At 39.4% G+C, this 18,924-nt stretch overlaps 2 protein-coding genes across 3 annotated transcripts in view; one reads left to right on the forward strand and one right to left on the reverse strand.

Moving 5' to 3' along the window:
• The window catches only part of LOC139737398 (5-hydroxytryptamine receptor 4-like), a 20,477-nt gene extending 16,079 nt beyond the window's left edge, over positions 1-4,398 (reverse strand). The window contains exon 1 of the mRNA XM_071648074.1: positions 3,948-4,398. The gene's annotated coding sequence lies outside the window, so the exon portion shown is untranslated. The remainder of the gene's footprint in view (positions 1-3,947) is intronic.
• A 6,177-nt stretch (positions 4,399-10,575) lies between these two features.
• The window catches only part of LOC139737402 (uncharacterized), a 63,563-nt gene continuing 55,214 nt past the window's right edge, over positions 10,576-18,924 (forward strand). The window contains exon 1 of one of the 2 annotated variants that reach the window (XM_071648078.1): positions 10,576-10,653. The gene's annotated coding sequence lies outside the window, so the exon portion shown is untranslated. Of the gene's footprint in view, positions 10,659-18,924 lie in introns of both variants that reach the window. The other variant, XM_071648079.1, reaches the window with a different exon arrangement.

Here is an 18,924-nt window from a genome sequence, read left to right on the forward strand (position 1 = left end):
AATGAACATTGCTTCGGAAATAAATACACTCGACACTCTTGAACATTTCAACTTTTACCCAAAGGTGAAGTTTGATGCACTTATTTACAAAAAACACTTCGCTGAACTATGGAGGAGATACAGAGGTGTAGCGGTTCACTTTCGATGAACGTGCTTGGCTACAAGGTACCTCATGGCCGAACAATCCCAGCTGTTCATGACATGCGTGGCGCAAAACTGAAAAGAGAACCACAAGTTAGAGGTCTGTTGCTGCCTGTTATATGCAACCAGTGCAGCCAGTGTCAATTGCAAGGTCTCGTCTACGAGAGCGATTTACGACAATGAAACCACAGACAGGCTCAAGTTAAACGCCTTCATTGCAGATTATTAAATACCTCAAAGCCACCAGTCTTCCACAGTGACTTAAACCTGGCCCTATAAAGAGCTACGCCAAATAAATTTAGAGAAAAGAAGGATTAGAACGTGACTCGTTCGAAACCAGTATCAATGTCGAGGAGGAGAGTTTATTAACAACAACAACAAAGTTTTCTGGGAGCCTCTATAACGTGGTGTTGTTCGGTTCGAAACTGATTCCATGGAGCGGGGTGCCCGCAGGAGGAAAGCGGGGCACTCACCCGTCAGCTTGCCTCTCTGGAGCCCATGAGGAAACTGCGACATCGGGGACTGTCGACTTTTTGATTGACGCATGCACACACCGTGGCATCAAAACGGCCACAAATTCATCAGGACGCAAGAACGCGGAATATTTGATAACTCTCCTTCTTCAACAAGAGAAGAACAAGTTTAGCAGTTGTTCAGTGTACTATACTCATTGAGCTATACCCAAGACAGGGTTGGGTTCATCTCACCTTTATATTCTCCAAGTGGCAACAGAAGGAACCTTTATAACATTTTGGTTTATTTCGTTTATGTAATTGTGTAACACTTAGCTAGAACGGCGCCAAATGACCAGGGGGATGATAGCATATGAAGTGAAATGAAATATAGATGCAGTTCTAAACATTCCACTTACGAAATGGAATTAAAGACCCTATATATAAAAACACTCGACACCCAGAACTCCCCATCTTTTAAAGTTTTTTTTAACATTTTTTTTTTAATAGTTGAGTTGAGTTTCAAATACATGTATTGCTAATATCCAGACTGTTCAAGTTCTCGAAAATATACTCGTACAGTGCGTTTATGTCTTTTTTAGGTGTTATCAAACATTAAAACTCGAGCTTCATATAGGTATTTCGGACTAAAGCTGTCCATCAATTTTGTTGCTGTCTGCTTCAGTCTCGCACTCTTTTGGCCCCATAAATCGAAATCTCGACAAAACAAGAGGAAAACGTATTACTATGCCAAGACACGTTCTTCGCCACTAACTTCATGCCAAATACCCATCGGTGGCCATTGTCCCATGTCTCAACTAGCCTCATTTCCCGACACATTTCCTTCATTTGAATTTCGAAACGGCGAGACGAGAATGCTACACATGTCACACAGCGAATATAAACGTCGAAAGGCCTGCTAGACATCGATCGTGTCTTGCGACACGCGCCAACTTTTTTTGTTTTTACAAAGAAGCAAAAACAACACCTCGTGTTTTGCCTGAAAGGAGATAGAGAGTGGCTTGACAGGGTTTGAATGGATTTATTTACTTAAAAAATGGGATCAGCTTTCGGATCAGACAGGGGTTGGCCAGGGGTCGGCGGCAGCTTGCTAATCCTGTCTTTCCCGATGGAGAGATTAGGGAGAAATGAGGTAGAGAGTGACGCAATAATCGCCCATCGTGCCAAAATCTGCTGTCTGGTATTGAATACGTGTGGTCAGCTCCAGCAATAGCCTTTAAACAAGGCGACTCGCTCTGCGTGCCCCCGTATAGCGCGTTTACCCCACAAACCTGTTGGCCGGCGAGTGGAGCGAGCCGCCTTTATCCACTCGTTCAGGGATGTGTACTTTTGTCGTTGTTGTTGCTTTATATTCTTTGACAAATTTGCGTACAAATTTGACGCAGAAAATACACACGGCACCAAGGCAAGCCTCGTTAATATTAAGTAGAATAAGAATAGTTACTTAATATTAACGAGGCTTTAATATTAACGAGGCTTGCCTTGGTGCCGTGTGTATTTTCTGCGTCAAATTTGTACGCAAATTTGTCAAAGAATATAAAGCAACAACAACGACAAAAGTACACATCCCTGAACGAGTGGATAAAGGCGGCTCGCTCCACTCGCCGGCCAACAGGTTTGTGGGGTAAACGCGCTATACGGGGGCACGCAGAGCGAGTCGCCTTGTTTAAAGGCTACTCCAGCAATGACCAAGGCACTCCTTGTATTTGAAGCTCCTTGCACAATGCATTGGCTGGCACGATGAACCGAACAATCTTGTAATATATAATACGGAAAAATAGGGACCGTCCGTCATAAAATCTATTTTTTCTTTCCTTTTTTTCCGTTTCGGCAAACTCCTCTACACATACGACTCAACAGGCGACAAGCGTAAAATAACAATACTCGTGAGTAACATCCACTCTGTAGACTAGTCACGCCATGAACGAAGCTTCATCATAGGTAAAGCATGTACATTGCATTTTCTTCGATTTCCATGGTTACGTCTGAGATCAAGTTAATGTACAGTAGATAAATCATGAGTGACGAAAAACAATCTGAAACTCGAATAAAATAAGTCTACTGACTTAAACCTTTTCGACCCGTTCGAGCTTTTCGCATCTCTGTCATGCCTATTCCTTTAATCAGTACATTCATACACTATACCCCACACCATGAATTGTATCTTATGTGATTACCACGATTACGGGAATTATTTTTGTCTATGCCTCTGTACACACGGTGCATGTTTCAAAGGTCTCGGATAACACAACCTGACGTAATGAGATCTATAACGAGACATTCCGAGGCAAGAAACGATAGATGTTGCCAAGAAAGTCCCGTAAAATGAAGGGACTGGGAACGTTAAATGAAATCCTAGCGCTAATGAGATCGATTCGACACGAAGTTTCGAGGTCTGGTTGTTTGCGAATGTTTATAGTTCGTTGTCAGATGTGATTTTGTGGCATGTTTATTATAATTGTTTGTTTCACTGCTCTTCTAAAATCTGCATCGAGTGTTTGGGATGAGGAGATCTTATTGCAGTTAGATCGTTCTTTCATACTTGAATGGGAAATAGATGGCACGCTTAATATAAGTCGACAACAAAGAGATAAAAAAAGCATGTCCATAATAGATAAATCGTTTTGCAATCAGACAAGATCGATTACTAGCATTTTTCCTTCAAACTTCCAAGATTTTTTTTAACGATTTCATGTCAAATGCCAGAAGAATCTAATCGTCAACCAACACTATAGTTTTGGCAATCACCAAGTTTCATTTCCGAATTCATTCAAACAGAATGATGGATAGCATTGCTGTAGATTATAGTCAACAACAAATAAACAAACACGAAAATATCTGCATGATATCCTGATGATATTCTGAAGCATTCCAGAACAAAGTTTCATTTATGAGGAGGGAAGTATACGTCACCGAAAAATGGTATGTAAATTTTCAAGGGTATGGTACAACTGCATTTTGTAAAGACTCCCACTTCGTTACGTTCCCTATTCGAACTTGTTTAATATAACATATTGTAGGCCTATTTCTTAAATGACAAAGTTCAACTGCTTCCACTGAAGATATTTCATTTCACGAGAATGTATGAGAAAATTCTGGTAATATTTTGGGTTTGTCTTATCACATCATTAAAATAATACTCTCTCTCTCTCTCTCTCTCTCTCTCTCTCTTCATGCTCTTAAAAATTATTTCGTGTGTAATATGCGTGATCAGGGCACGTCGTGCAATAAAATGACATGTTGCAGGATACAATTTCACACAAATTGGCTGACATGAACGAGAAAAACAGATATTACAAAACTGTGCCCTCAAACGTGAGGTAATATACTAACCGATATAATTTCCTGTGAGTTGTTCACACCGCAGAGGTGTTGGGATGGACTGAAATATTCCAAGTGAGAGGTATTAGTATCAATATTCCACTTTCCAGTGCTCCAGAACAGCGTCAGGTCTTCTGCATCTGATGCGCTCCAAGATTTGTGGATTGAGAATCTCATCAGCTGTCCATCACTCACTAGTTCAAATCCCAGCCAAAAACGCACTATTCGGTACAGTATTAAAGATGATATTAAAGTTTAATATCATAGGATTCATGAACACCGGGGATCACAAACAGTGCCAACAAAAAGACAGGCGCACCAAGATCAGCCGAAATGACCGAATTACGAAGGTAGAAACGAAACGTTGGTTGAGTCCGAGCCAATAAATTGATTAATCACAGTTTGTGTCAAAATGCAGTCGGTGCCTGATACGAATGCAGTAGGGATCTACCAATCTGGTCAATCTCCGTAGGCCTACTAGGTGGTATCTGACTCCCACTCAGTTCGCGCTCACTATTTTGTCCGGCCTGGGAGCCCGCCACGTGATTATAACTGTTGTCAACCTGTTTTCTGCCGCCTGCGAATTCGTCCGTAGGCCTCGCGACTCAGTGCTCTTGCGTGCGGTCCCAACGTGCGCGGTCGCGCGCCAAATGCGGGATAAGAAAACGACCACGACAACAACAACAACAACAAAACTTTTTAAAGTGGCTTAGAGGAGGAAGGAATGCGAGGGGGAGTTGTGTATGACATGCTACTTCCATGTACACACAGGAGCAATTTAACAGTACATAAGAGCGTTTCCTGTAATCATACCAACATGCGTGGTCCTCGCGGCTGTATCATCAACAGTGTTTTTTTTTTTCTTCTAGTAATAGTTATCTTGTAAAGGACGTTCTCGTTGAGGGGATCTGAGGTTGTGCCGCGGCTATTGCTGAAGTAGAAGCAACAGTTATTATGGTAAAAGTGGTTACATTCATGGTGTTATTTTCAGATTCACTGCTTCATACAATATTCAATCTTCAGTGGACACAGTCATGTTCCCAGAGATTGCTCGTTTTTTTTTTTACTAGGGGTTATATCTAGTCAGTTTACAAAACAACTTTGCTGGCTCTGAAAAAAAACAAAAACGCGTGCTGATTATTACATGACATGCGTGTGTGGATCATGACCAGGGGGGCATTTCATGAAGCATTTTGTCCGACAAAGTTGTCGGACAAATCTGCTCTCAACCAATCAGATGCAAGGATTTCAGTAGCTTGTAACAGTTTGTCAGAAAAATATCCGACCAAAACGCTTCATGAAATGCCCCCCAGGTATGGGGGATACGCACACAGGTCACGAGGCTGAACGCACCTTGAGCAGTCATACTTGCCTATCGATTGACACGGAGAAGCGCGCACGTAGGCTACTAATATAGTAAGATTAATAAGTACATTGGGCTCTCGAGATTGACAAATGAAATAATCATGTTGATGATTGATGATTGAAACCAAAAGTAATGTTTCTAACATTTCTGGCTGCCACTTTGCATAAGGTTGATCAGCAACAAATGAGAGCTTGTTGATATCATCAATTTACGTGGAGTGGTCTAAATATTAATGAATAACTGTAATCGTGCCTTTGCTTTCAAAAGTTGATTAGTATTGTATTCTACATTGTGTATCTTCATTAATCCGAAAGACATCATTGCTTTGAAGAAATGTGAATCATTTTTAGAGCGTATCTTCTTATGCAGTTTCAATACTAGTGACATTTCCTCGAATGCCTTCAAAGATTGCGTGGGGAGCTAAGTACCTAAAGTACCTAAGCTAAAATCACAGATAGAAAGAAAGAAGAAGAAAACTGATAGTGCGCCGCAGATGGCGCCATACACATTTCTCCAGAGGCACCATAGAGATCTGTGAGCGGCATCCACTGAGCTCTTTCGGAAGACATAGAAAGATCAGTGACGGAACCACTAGATGCTCGACATGCACCAAGTCCGAGTGCGCCACCAGCGTTGGGATTGATATCGGTTCACTGCAATCATGTTACTCAATGCAGTATAGGCCCTACCTCAATAGTTTAGAGGAAAACTCGAAAGCTTCATCAAGATGATTTAAATGAAAACTATTCAAATTAAGCAGACAATGCATGAAGATTGTAGTAATTAGAACAACATTAAAAAATCCCAAAGTTTTAGAATGTGGAAGTTTCATAAATCATGCATTATTTGGTTATTTCGGGTGCTTATACAACAGTCGCTAAGGTCATTATTTCATAACACTATCATTGTTACAACAAACCCTTCCCTAAAAAAGTAGCCACTGTGAAGTCGATGCAACATATCTATAATGCAGCCGACATTTTCATTCTTTTAAGCAAATTTAGCTTAGATTTGTGTGAAGATCCCTAAAATTCAAAGTGCATCTACCAGATAATTATGCAAATCACTTTGTCATGATAGAAAATGTTAGACAGAAGAATGAGAATGAAGACAGAGACACAAATTCATTCAGAATAGAAGAATGATAAAATTCAATTCCATTGAAGTGACGTCAGGCTCTTTTCAGACATATTCACTTCCAAGCAAGTCAAAGGCAAGGGTAGCCTTCAAGTTGCAGTGTTGGTCATGCTCTACCAAAGCACCTGTCGTCACGTCAAGTCATAGCCTTGCCTAAATACAGATTTACATGCTTGGGTCATTATCGATACCGTGGTGAACTATTTTGTGCAAGGATGAACGCACTAGACGAGTTTCGATCCCGGGCTCTTCTGGTCAATAAGTCCATCGCCTCGGCCACTCTACCACGATGTTCCCTCTTAACCATTTTCATGCCTTCTTGATTACTTACTCATAGGTTTGGGTGCAAAATTTGGGCATATCTGATTCATTGGCACAGGCGGGGTTAAGCCAATTGAATTTTTCGATATTCTTGTAGCTTTCCAAATGACATTTTATGAATCCTAATCAATGAGTATCATCCAATTTCAAGAACACCCTTGTCCGCATGCCATACACTTTATTCTGCTCCGAACAGGTTATTTGAACAGCGTCCTCTTTTGACAAGTACACTTCATTGCAGAGCTCTGCAGCCGGCATGTTCTGGTTTGGTAATTTAATTTTGTTTTGTTTTGTTTTGTTTTGTTTTGTTTTTAGCATATTTCTTCAACGTGTTCAAGTTTGCATTAGATATTCCATATACAGCAAAATCAAACTGAGATGATAGAAATTCAAAATCAATATTAGTCATGAAATAATAAATCTGTTTCCAAAAGTGTTCATGCAACAGTGAGAATAGTTGCACCCACACAATTGTGCAAATTGTAGTTACGGCGCCAAATCTGGTGGGCGCCACATGTAATGTCATTGTAAACAAACTCACATTTAGCAAATGTTAGAGTGTTACGGTCCTTCAAACATACAGACAAACAAACAAGCAAACAAACAAAAAGTCTCTCGAAAGGCTCTGATATGCAAGAACTCTGATGACAGAATAAACTCAGTGTTGTTTTATATCCATAGTAACTTTAAAAAAAAAGGACATTAGCTTTTCTCATACTGATTTATAGTATATATTCATGAACGATCGAGAATGTCATTGTCGTCGATCGTTGGCACGTGCTTTTATATAAGGCCTATAAGTATAGGTGCCTACTTGAGAAAGATAATCAGGAAAAGATGGGGTGGATGCGATAATTAATTGACTTATTCTACAATCACACAAATAAGGTGATTTCATCATCGATATTTTATTCCATGTTTCACTTTTATTCATCTTTATATCTTTCTGTTCTTTTCTGTCCCATTAGTATACAACGCATCCTCCAAACCGGGCTTACAAAGGCTAATTATACAGAGGCTGGCTGCCGGCTTCAGCGTTCATTTTAACCCTTTCAGTGCCAGGGACTTTGGTCAGTGTAAAACGCTATTTTTTTTTCATTTATTTATTTATCAATTAATTAATTAATCTATTTATTTATTTATCATTCATTCATTCATTTTGGAAATGATATACGAAATACTGCATGCTGTATCTATCGTGGTCACAGGCTGTCTGACCAATGTGAACAGTAATTGTAGGTAACCTATATAGGCCTACCTCATATCAATTATTTTTAGCATGTGTATTATAATTCAATTACCTACTTGGGGTGATGATTTAAAAAAAAAATTGGGGGGGGGGGAGGGGGAAACGGGTTGAAGAGTTGCGACGTCATAGCTTTTTCTCAATTTCACATAATAACTGTGCTTGTAACAACATGGGCAGAATTATGTTTCACGATTTTACTTTCCACATAATGATTTTTGTTTACTCTCACTTATCAAAGTCACCTTTAACATTTGCTAGTAGGCCCCTTTTGCTCTTTAAGATATTTGATAGACGTCATTAGTACGCATCCACCGTGTGATGCAGACTTCTACCAATGGAAAATGCGGGGAAAATGACAGCAGGGAAAAAAAAAGTACAAAAACGACGCCATTCAGCTCATTACATGAAGAATTCACTGAACTAGCCTTTTGTTCAGTGGAGGAAATACGCACAACCGATGGGCACAACGTGCGTATATATTGCAGGACGCTTAAGTTACTAATAAGTGTGAACATGATGTCCTTGTACGGTTCTTGTTGAAGTTTCACGAGCAATAAGACAATCCTTATATAGTATCCTACATCAAAATATAAACGGCAAATTAAAGACTGACTCTGCAGTTTTACACAGAGGGAGTTGTGTAGCTATCATACACGGTCATCCTTTATGAGGTTCATTTCTCACAAATTACTATGTAAAATGGGATCAGTATATTCCCCGCTTGGATCATGAGATATGTTTCAACTTGTACATCCCTGCTGATATCAGGATTTGGCGACTTTACTTCAGCAAAGACTGATTCTCCACTAGATACAAAATGACAATGACAATGTGGATACCTAGCACGAAAGCCATCTACCCCATGTCTGCACCCCGAGGTATACTCCTTCCTCTTGAGAAAGACTGAGGGATGGGAATGAGTTTTGGTTGTCAATTAGGAGACGGGGCATATGTTTCAAACTTTGGTGAGATTATGAGAAACCTCTTATGAAACATGAAAGAGAATGTAGTTCTAAGAGGGATTCAAAGTTTATTTGATGAAAATTGGTTTTGAAATGGCTGAGATATCCAAACCAAGCAGGATCCTTTAATAAAAGGTGCGGGATCCAGCTTTTATTAGGATCGCTTTGTTAACTTTGTTTTGGGATATCTCAGCGATTTCAAAACCAATTTTCGTCAAATGAACTTTGAATTGCTTTTAGAATCGTATGCTCTGCTCGATGTAACATGTGGTTTCTTAAAGTATCTCGCAAAAAGTTAAAAGCTCAACCCTAACCTCAACCAATACCATATTATCATCCCTTTAACCGCGGTTTCCACGAAATTCAGATACTTGTATATACAAAACTTTTCCATTAACGTTCAGATAATCCCCACTAATACTATGTACAGAACTGATTTATATGCAGTCAGGGTGGCCATTCAATTCTATCAATACTATCGCCAGCCTGCATGTATAGGAAAACATTCGCGGTCCCCTCAGAGCTGTATAAAGGTCTCTCTTATACAACAGCCATCTAATTTCTCGGTGAACACACTGTTCCATTACCAATTCGTATTAATCCCCCCCCCCCAAAAAAAAGAAGATATATACACATGGACATCCCGCAGAGTCAACATCACCAAACGATAAGATGCACAATAGGCCTATAAGCTTTGTATACTCTCCATCCTGTTCAAAAGCTCTAAAAAAAAATCCTCAAATGTATAGCTGTCATCCACAAAATTATGATTTACTTAGAGTTATACAGTTCTCCACCATTAACGGAGGGCAGTGGTAGTATTCTCCCGTAGTATTAGTGAGTGTTCTTGTGAGGAAAAGACGTTTCTTCATAATGCACAGCCCTATATAAGAAGATAATGATAATGATAATGATAATGATAATCATAATGATAATGATAATGATAATGATAATGATAATCATAATCATAATCATAATCATAATCATAATGAATAACATTTATATAGCGCTTAATACTGATGTTTCTAAGTGCATCGATCCGGAAAAAAGAAGTATGACTTTGAAATAAAATAAAGCTTTATGTAGTACATGTACGAGATCTGTTTCATGTCCAAGCCTTGTGTTATGACGGCAATCAACAAGTGGTTACTAAAGTATCAAACACCTGGATGCTGTGGACAGGGAGGTGAGACACCCTGATTTGTTTGAAGTACTAGTATTTTTTTTACAATTTTTTCTTTCCCTCGCAGAAGGTATACAAGGTTCTATGTCCAGATGGAGTATGTGATTCATACAGTAGATTTATGGTCTTTCTTCGTCAGTTTAGAGGGAAAAGTAAATCTCTTACATTTTATTAGCGTTTCAGTTTGGTAAGCAATATATACAGTAAATACGGAGCACTGGCTAAAGTCTGCAGTACGAACTGTCATTTTTTCAATAACTTAGGTGGATGTATTTTTTTTTCTCTCTCTCGTTTTGAAACAACAACCTGTACATAAATGCGTGTACATGGCAAGCTGGCTGTAGTTCGCTGAAGCGTTTCGTCTGCTATCTCTGGCATGCGCAGGGGCTAGCTAGCTAGGAGCAGTGGTATACAGTAGGTGACAAGATCGCAACACAGCTGTTGTACAATGCTACTGTAGCGACGCGAAGCCCAGACGGGTCCTACATTATATCATACTGGTAAGGTTAGTTGCTCGTTTTCTTTCTTGTGAAACGTGAATATTGAAGATGTATGTGAATGCAATATCATGTCTTTAAAGTATGATTGTATGTGCGTGGTCTTTCCAAAATGTATGGGGCTTTTGTGAGTGTAGATGCGGTCTTCCCTCACCTGGATGGAGCGAAAGACTGGAGCCTGGAGGGCTGGAGGGGGCCTTAGCGAGCGGGCGGGTAGCTCGCGCTTGCGGCCTGGCTGGCGTGTGGAACATCGTGCAATCGCTGTGTTTTGAGAGCCGGTCCAATGTTGTATTTTACTTGTATTACTCGTTATTACAGTCTCTAAAACAAGCACTGACGATGATTTCCCTTAAAGATAAACGCTTTGTGCAGAAACTGTCCAGAACTCAGGCATTTTTTTTAAACGCAGGCATAAGGATAATAAACTTAATGCTTCAGAATAATCTACCCTTCATGATCATATACCGCTTTACCGGTACCTAACCTACACAGCTGCACAGTTTACATTAAGTAACACTAACAGTAGCACATAGGGGTCTATGTCATTTGATGTAGATTCATTATGCATTGTCAAGCGTTATCCACAATAATACTGTAGTAATTAGCCCTACAGGTGAGTATGATACAATGTATTGAATATGATAAGCTCATTTAAGCAGAATGTTTGTTATAAGCATTTCATCTGGATGATTTGGTATAAACACAATACTGTACCAGTAGCAGTAATAAATGATTGATTAATAGCAGAATCTGAATGAATCACAGTTGATGTGTGAGATCAGCATAGTGACTATGTTTTTTTGACACCTAGGTTATGATTTGAAAATGGTGAGGCAGCGTTGGCGTTAACAAACACCCACTACAGAAATGTATGTCTCATCTTTTGCTTTGCGCACCAGAACAGAGTTCAAAGCATACAGTTGGCTAAAAATTTGATCTTCTAATGAGCAAACTAGGTAATGAATATTAAAATACTGTTGTGTTGTATTTATGTTGCTGGCAACAGTACCAGTCAATGGCATTCTAAATGCTGTTACATCGGGCCTATATGTTCAGTGTACACATGTTCTATATAACTCTATACGACATCGTTTCAAGTGAGCCTACTGTTTTCATACATTATCGGTATGTACATTGCGTTGCTTTGTATGTGATAAAATTAACATTATATTGCATTGATAACCTATTTCAAGCATGGTAGAAGGGGATCATCTTTCCTGATTCTGTGTTTGGACATTAAGCTGGCATTTTTCACTTCGATCATGTGCAATGCTGACATCAGCACTTGGGTCTGAAACAAATGCATTGCCTCTCATAACATTTTGATAATAGGCTAGCAGGAGATTTGTGAAATAGCCATCCTGCGTAAAAAGAACCAGCAATCCCTATGTGTACATCAACTTTTCCTTGCCTTGACTTCTGCCTTATCATCAGCTGTTTGCCACTTTGATATTTAAACTAAACAATTTAGCATAACGGAAGTCCATGCTAGGCAATTTTATCAATCAACATCATTGCTGTGTGTCGGGATTTTGCATAATTTCACTATTTTGAGTTTTCAGTTGCCACTACCCTCTTGTTGTCCAAATGTGTATGGTCAATCAGTGCTGTACACAGACCTTTCCGTTAGTGCACACAGAAATATGTGTGACAGTAGTAATTCTTTCTGTTTCTAAACTTGTTCTGTAGTGCCCGATGCCCAGGTTGAGATAAAATGAGAAAATAAGTGTGTTGCAATACTCCTTTTTTTAAAGCTGCTTGCGAATATGGGTGCAGTTATCTTCAAATTTTCTGAGGCAGAATCACACTCCTAAACTCATTTGAAGCATTTTCGGACATTTAATACATAAACCAACTTTTTTTTTTTTTAAACGGATTTCAAAATGACTATTTGAATCACAATTCAAAGGGCAATTTTATACGCGTTTGAGACCATGATCATCTTTCTGCGAGTAGATAAAAGCAATGCCGTTTTGAAACGCCTTTCTCCGAGCTGCCAAGGACAACTTCAGTATACTGTACACACCGGCGGTTCCAAAAAAACAAAACACAAAAAAAGCACGCCTAAGTTGACATGGATCTACTTCCCGAATCAAACGGTGTGAAGCAGCTCCAGAGTGACGACACTCAAATTGCGATTATGATGTTTAGATAAATGTGGCACCCCAAGAATCACATTTCAAACCACATTCTTAAATGCCATACAATTGTACGTGATTCTCCCTCTTGAGTTCTAAAGATAAACACAGCCTATATGTAGTGCTTTCATGGTGTAGAACCATGCAGTGGAGGGAAGAATTGATTTTTTGTGTGTGAAGAAGAAGATGTGCGTATCTGGCAGTGTTTGCCTGTGTTGTAAACATTTGCTTGCACATACATTGTAATGTGTACACTAGAAAATGGAATCAGTCATGAAGTAGTCAGCCAAATGATGTTTTTAAAACCAACTTCCAAATGGAGGGGAGTATGTGAGAAGAAGAAATTCAGTTTTAGAATGTATGACATTGTTGTGGAGCCATTTTATTCCATCATCACACTTGTACGGTGAATTCACCCAGTTAGCGTCAAGCAGTGCTAGCAAGGAATCAATGTCAGCCTAAGACTATATGTGACCCGCTACAACAAAAGGATCGTAAATCGCTGATGGCTGAGCCGAGAAAATCGAGTTTGAAGTCACCTCATCAAAATTGGTCAAAACAATCGGATATTTCTGTTATTGGCATAATTTTGTAGTCTAATGTTTTGTCTATCATCTGCCGAAATTTCGAAGCTAAATGATAAAAAAAAAGGCAAGAAATCAGCATTTTTCTGGGCCATGATATTCCGACTTTCAACGTAACAGAAATGTGTCCCGTGATTATCATTTGGATTTAGCGCCGTAGCTAGACTCTGCCCCTAGCAATGAGGGAGTGATCTTATTGGTCAGTGAGTGGCATCCTGATTACTGATTGGTCGTGCGTAGACCGCTGTCGCTAAGCATGAATGAACATAGCGGAGGTCGTTAGGAGCGTGCCTTCTATTGTCTCGCCTCCCCATGATCATGATAGCATCGGAAAGAAAACTTTGAAGGCGTTTTTCTCGAAACTCTGATTTCCTCAACCACTTGGCATGCGCTAATAAAATCATCGATATCTCCGCAACCGAGTACTTCTATGAGTTGTGCCATATACGAAATTAAAGTAGAAGAGTAAGGGAATAATGTCATGCCATTTTCAGAAAATTGTCCTCCCCCGACTTCGGATCCTTTTGTTGTAGTGGGTCACATATAAATATGCAAACTTTTATGGAAGAAGCTTGAAAATATTCCTCATGCACAGAAATCTAAATAAACCAATGTTCTTAATTGCTAGCTAAAGATACTTTTGGGCTAAAGGCACTGCTGTATTGGAGACTCAAATCACTCATGGAGAAAGTAAATTATATTGTGAAATTTATACTTGAAAACTGATTTGTTACATGTAGTACTACCTTTTGTGTAAAGTTGGAAGTAGTTTCCACTGAGAGGATGTATTCACGTTTGAGCAGAGCCAGCAACAGTCAGACAGTGGTTTTTGTTTATTTAACCCGTTGAGGACTGTTTGATTTTGAACGTGCATTTCCCATAGACACTTTTCTGAGTGTACTCAGGACTCATCCTCAATGGGTTAATATTACGTTTTACTGTGCATGGTGTTATCGGATGTCATCATTGATGCATTCTGTGGGAATATTTACATTGACTGTGTGACTAACATTATAGACAGAAATCCAAAACTTTTGAACAAAGAGTCTGAGAGCACAGATGTGTTTGCAGAATTCAGATTTCTGGCAGTCTGACGTTTCATTGGTGGCCCAGTTCATTCGCTGCCTGCTGTGGTACATTTAAAAACCACAAATGGCACTGGTCACAGTGGTCAGTGAACACTGTATGCATGTGCATCAAAGCGTATGCTCATCAGTAACGGTCGACTCAAGTCAAGATTCTTCGGCTTTGTGTGTAGGTAGACAGAAATCAGTGATAAAACTGTACACAATTCGTTACGGGGATTCTCGAATTTATCGGAGCTGGGCCAGCTGAGTCTTTTATGGGCATTATGGCACATTTGGTATATAACTACAATGTAACTATCAAAATCTCTCTTTATGATACCATTTGCCTGCATTTTTTATGGGTTGTTGGCATTGATGCTGTATAACTGCCTTTTTACTTGTCTACATTGGGGAAAAAATAATAATAATGTGCAGTTTGTGCCAACTACACATGGCAAGTAGAGTGTAAATGGAGTTCATTACCTGCTTTACAAGCTGTCTGTACATAAATGCATAGTCCAGGTTATTGTGAGTAGTAACTGCATGGTGTGTCAAAAATTAATAATCTATTAAGAAAAAAAAATCACAAAGCAAAACACAGGATGGACTTGAGAGATTAAGGCTATGGCAATATATTGTACAGTGAAACAATGAGTCATGCAAAGCTTAGATGCATATGTTACAAAATCAATTTTTCTGCAAATTTCTCTAACTTCCGCAACATACCCATGTTTTGCTTTGAAAAAACAAAAATAGATTTCAAATCAAAAAAAGAAGAAGAAGATCTATGCATCCTTCATTGGCATGCACTGCTAGAAATGGACATAAACAAAATGCGAAGTAATCGTCCTTGCACAAATACCATTATGACACACCCTGAAAAAGTGGAGATGGAAAATATGGACATTAGCTGAATGATGACCATCATACAACACACACCCAAAGACAACAAACACATACTGTACTACAACCGTATATTGTACCTTCTCACTCCAGGTCTAAAAACAGTCACTATTATTACCAAAATATCTGCACGCAAAATATAATCTACAAACAGTCCCTGACACCAGGAAATGGAGAAGCAGACGCCCCTTTCCACAGGCAAAAACAAAGAAATTAAACAAAAACAAAAACAAAAACCACTGTAATGAGCTTTTTTCCCCCTCAAACTGCTGATTAATTGTGCAGGAGGGGGAATTTTCTCTATGATCCATCTGCTCTGAGACTGTCTATATTTGCATCACACCCACCATCAGAGTAAATCCCTATTTTCCAAATGAAGTCAAACCATTGCAGGTAAACAAATGATGTTTAAAGGGATCGTATAGTTTTGGTCGAGACCTAATTTCAGGTTTCTAACATTTTTTTGTGTGTGAAATAATGAGAAACCTCTTATGAAATGTGAAAGAGCATGTAATTCCATGAGGAATTCAATGTTTATTTGATGAAAATTGGTTTTGAAATGGCTGAGATATCCAAAACAGAGCAATTCTAATAAAGTGTGGGACTCACCTTTTATTATGATTGCTTTGTTTTGCTTTGTTTTTGGATGTTTCAGTCATTCCACACCTGATTTTCATCAAATAAACTTTGAATTCCTCTTAAAATGATATGCTCTGTACTATTTCATTTAAAGTGTTTTCTTGGTATCTCGCAAAAAGTTAAAAGCCCTATTCTCATCTTCACCAATACTGTACCCTCCCTTTAATCTACATGACTGGAAAAATGAAATCACCCTTTGATTTTTGCAACTTACTCCCAAAATATTGTTTCTGCCATTTCATACAAAAAAAAAAACAACTAGAGAGGGGCCGTCAAAGGCGGCAGACCCACGCCTAAGTACAAAGTCGGGGTAAACATAATGTGCATTCGGTCATCTACCAGAATTCGGCCACTTAATTGCCAGTGTGCTTTATCACCAGCCAGTGAGTTCTACCAAAGATCGTACACTGAAGTGTACGATCTTTGGTTCTACAGTCACATCACACGCAAATCACATCATTACACATACGGTATTAACACTCATTCACGTACAGGAAAGTCCTCAAGCTCAGGTCTCCTCCAAAAATCCATCGAAAATCCCAAATTCCACAGTCAAAAGTGCAGAATCGGAACTTTCCAAGCGCGCGCGAATTAAGTCCAGTTTTAAGAGTATTGTCTACGCGACGGGTCGCGGAAAAAGCGCTAAAAATAGAGAAATACGCCGTTTTCTTTCGGGATATTTTGATTATAGCAAGCCGAGAGTGTGATGATATCAAAGGTCGTATGAGTGTACGATCTTTGATGGTACGATTGTATCCACAAAAGCGCAAAAGAAAAACAAAATTTACGTACCCCCTAGGCAATTACCCCTATGATTAGTGTCTATGGGAATTATTCAATGCAAGGGTTGAATGCAAATGTCTACTGCACCAGTATTCGGCCACCAACGAGCGCCGCAACGTCCCCGATGCAATTTTGCACCAACAGTGTAGAGCGCGATGCATTTTCAGCGGCCTTGCACACGCATTGACATTGAGCACGCATATCGTGCAGTGTGACTGCGACCGAGCAAATGCTCCTCCAACGAAAAAAACAATCAATGTTAATTTGAAAAATCATCAAAATACGGGCCAGTTTGTGATGACGGAGAACAAACTTTCATAAATCTAGAAGGACATAGTCCCTCAAATAGGCCTAAACGTAAATTTCGGAATTCTTACGAACATTTGAGCAGCGAAGTCGGATCGTTTGGGAGTTTATGTTTTCGTATGGTAGCGGAAAATCGCAAAGTGAGAAACGGGAAATTTTCGGAGTGGTCACTATACCATGGGGTCAAAACTTCAAGGTCACACAGAATTTGCAAGGGTCAACCGATTATCACCAAAATCTAATCGATTCTTTCCTGCCATTATCCAAACATCCCCATAACATTTCGTGCAAATCCGTTTACCCGTTCTCTTGTTATCTTGTACACAAACAAACAAACAAACCAACAAAAAAACAAAAAAAAACAAAAAAAAAACACAAACAAACAAACAAACAAACATTCGGAACCCTTTACATAACCCCCTGCCGATTTTCATCGGCGTGGGTAAAAAGAAAAACAAAATTTACGTACCCCCTGGGCAATTACCCCCCTACGGCAATTATTCAATGCAAGGGTTGAATGCAAATATCTACTGCACCAGTATTCGGTCACCAACGAGCGCCGCAACGTCCGCGATGCAATTTTGTGCCAACAGGGTAGAGCGCGATGCATTTTCACCGGCCTTGAACACGCATTGACAATGAGTGCGCATATCGTGCAGTGTGACTGGGACCGAGCAAAATTATTTCATGATTGAGGAATGCTCCTCCAACAAACAAACAAAAAAAGAATCAATGTTAATTTGAAAAATCACCAAATACGGGACAGTTTGTGACGACGGAGAGCGAACCCCGAACTTTCATAAATCAAGAAGGACATAGTTCCTCAAATAAACGTAAATTTCGAAATTCTTACGAATGGTGTTGAGCAGCGAAGTTGGATCGTCTTACGAACAGAGTTGCATGCAGCGAAGTCGGATCGTTTGGGAGATACGCTTTTGTATATGGCGCGCCGATCGACCAACAACACTGTTTATCGGCGATAAACACTTTATCGAGCGATAAACTCTGTTTATCGAGCGATAAACTCTGTTTATCAAGATGAAGCTCTGTTTATCACACCTTTATCAACTGATAAACTGAATTTTTCTCGATAAACACCGTTTATCGGCGGCGATAAACAGTGTTTATCACAAAAAACTCTGTTTATCGGTCGATCGATAAACATAGTTTTTCCTCGATAAACACTGTTTATCACTTGGTCGATAAACATAGTTTTTCTCGATAAACACTGTTTATCACTTGATAAACAGTGTTTTTCGTTCGATAAACACTGTTTATCGCCGATAAACAGTGTTTTTTCAGTGTTTATCGCCGATAAACAGTGTTTTTCGGCGATGAACAGTTAATCGGCATTATTGATCAAATGGCGCGCCATATTTGTATGGTAGCGGAAAATCGCAAAGAAACGGAAAATGTTCGGAGTGGTCACTATACCATGGGGTCAAAACTTCAAGGTCACACAGAATTTGCAAGGGTCAACCGATTATCACCAAAATCTAATCGATTCTTTCCTGTCATTATCCAAACATTCCCTGAACATTTCGTGCAAATCCGTTTACCCGTTCTCTTGTTATCTTGTACACAAACAAACAAACAAACAAACAAACAAACAAACAAACAAACAAAAAAACAAACAAACAAACAAACAAACATACGGAACCCTTTACATAACCCCCTGCCGATTACATCGGCGTGGGTAACAACAAGACAAGCAAACCTATTCAGTCAAAACAAACATTGGTCACTGGATGAAACAATAGACCACTTTACACACATGTTTACACTTTTTGCATACCTTTCTAACAAAGGTTGTTTTTATCATTCATATAGAAAGCTTGATTGGGGCTTGCCTGG

This window comes from Diadema antillarum, unplaced genomic scaffold, assembly GCF_040938485.1.
Source record: "Diadema antillarum isolate AM-2024a unplaced genomic scaffold, OU_Dant_1.0 seq00000692_RagTag, whole genome shotgun sequence".
Classification (NCBI taxonomy): domain Eukaryota; kingdom Metazoa; phylum Echinodermata; class Echinoidea; order Diadematoida; family Diadematidae; genus Diadema; species Diadema antillarum.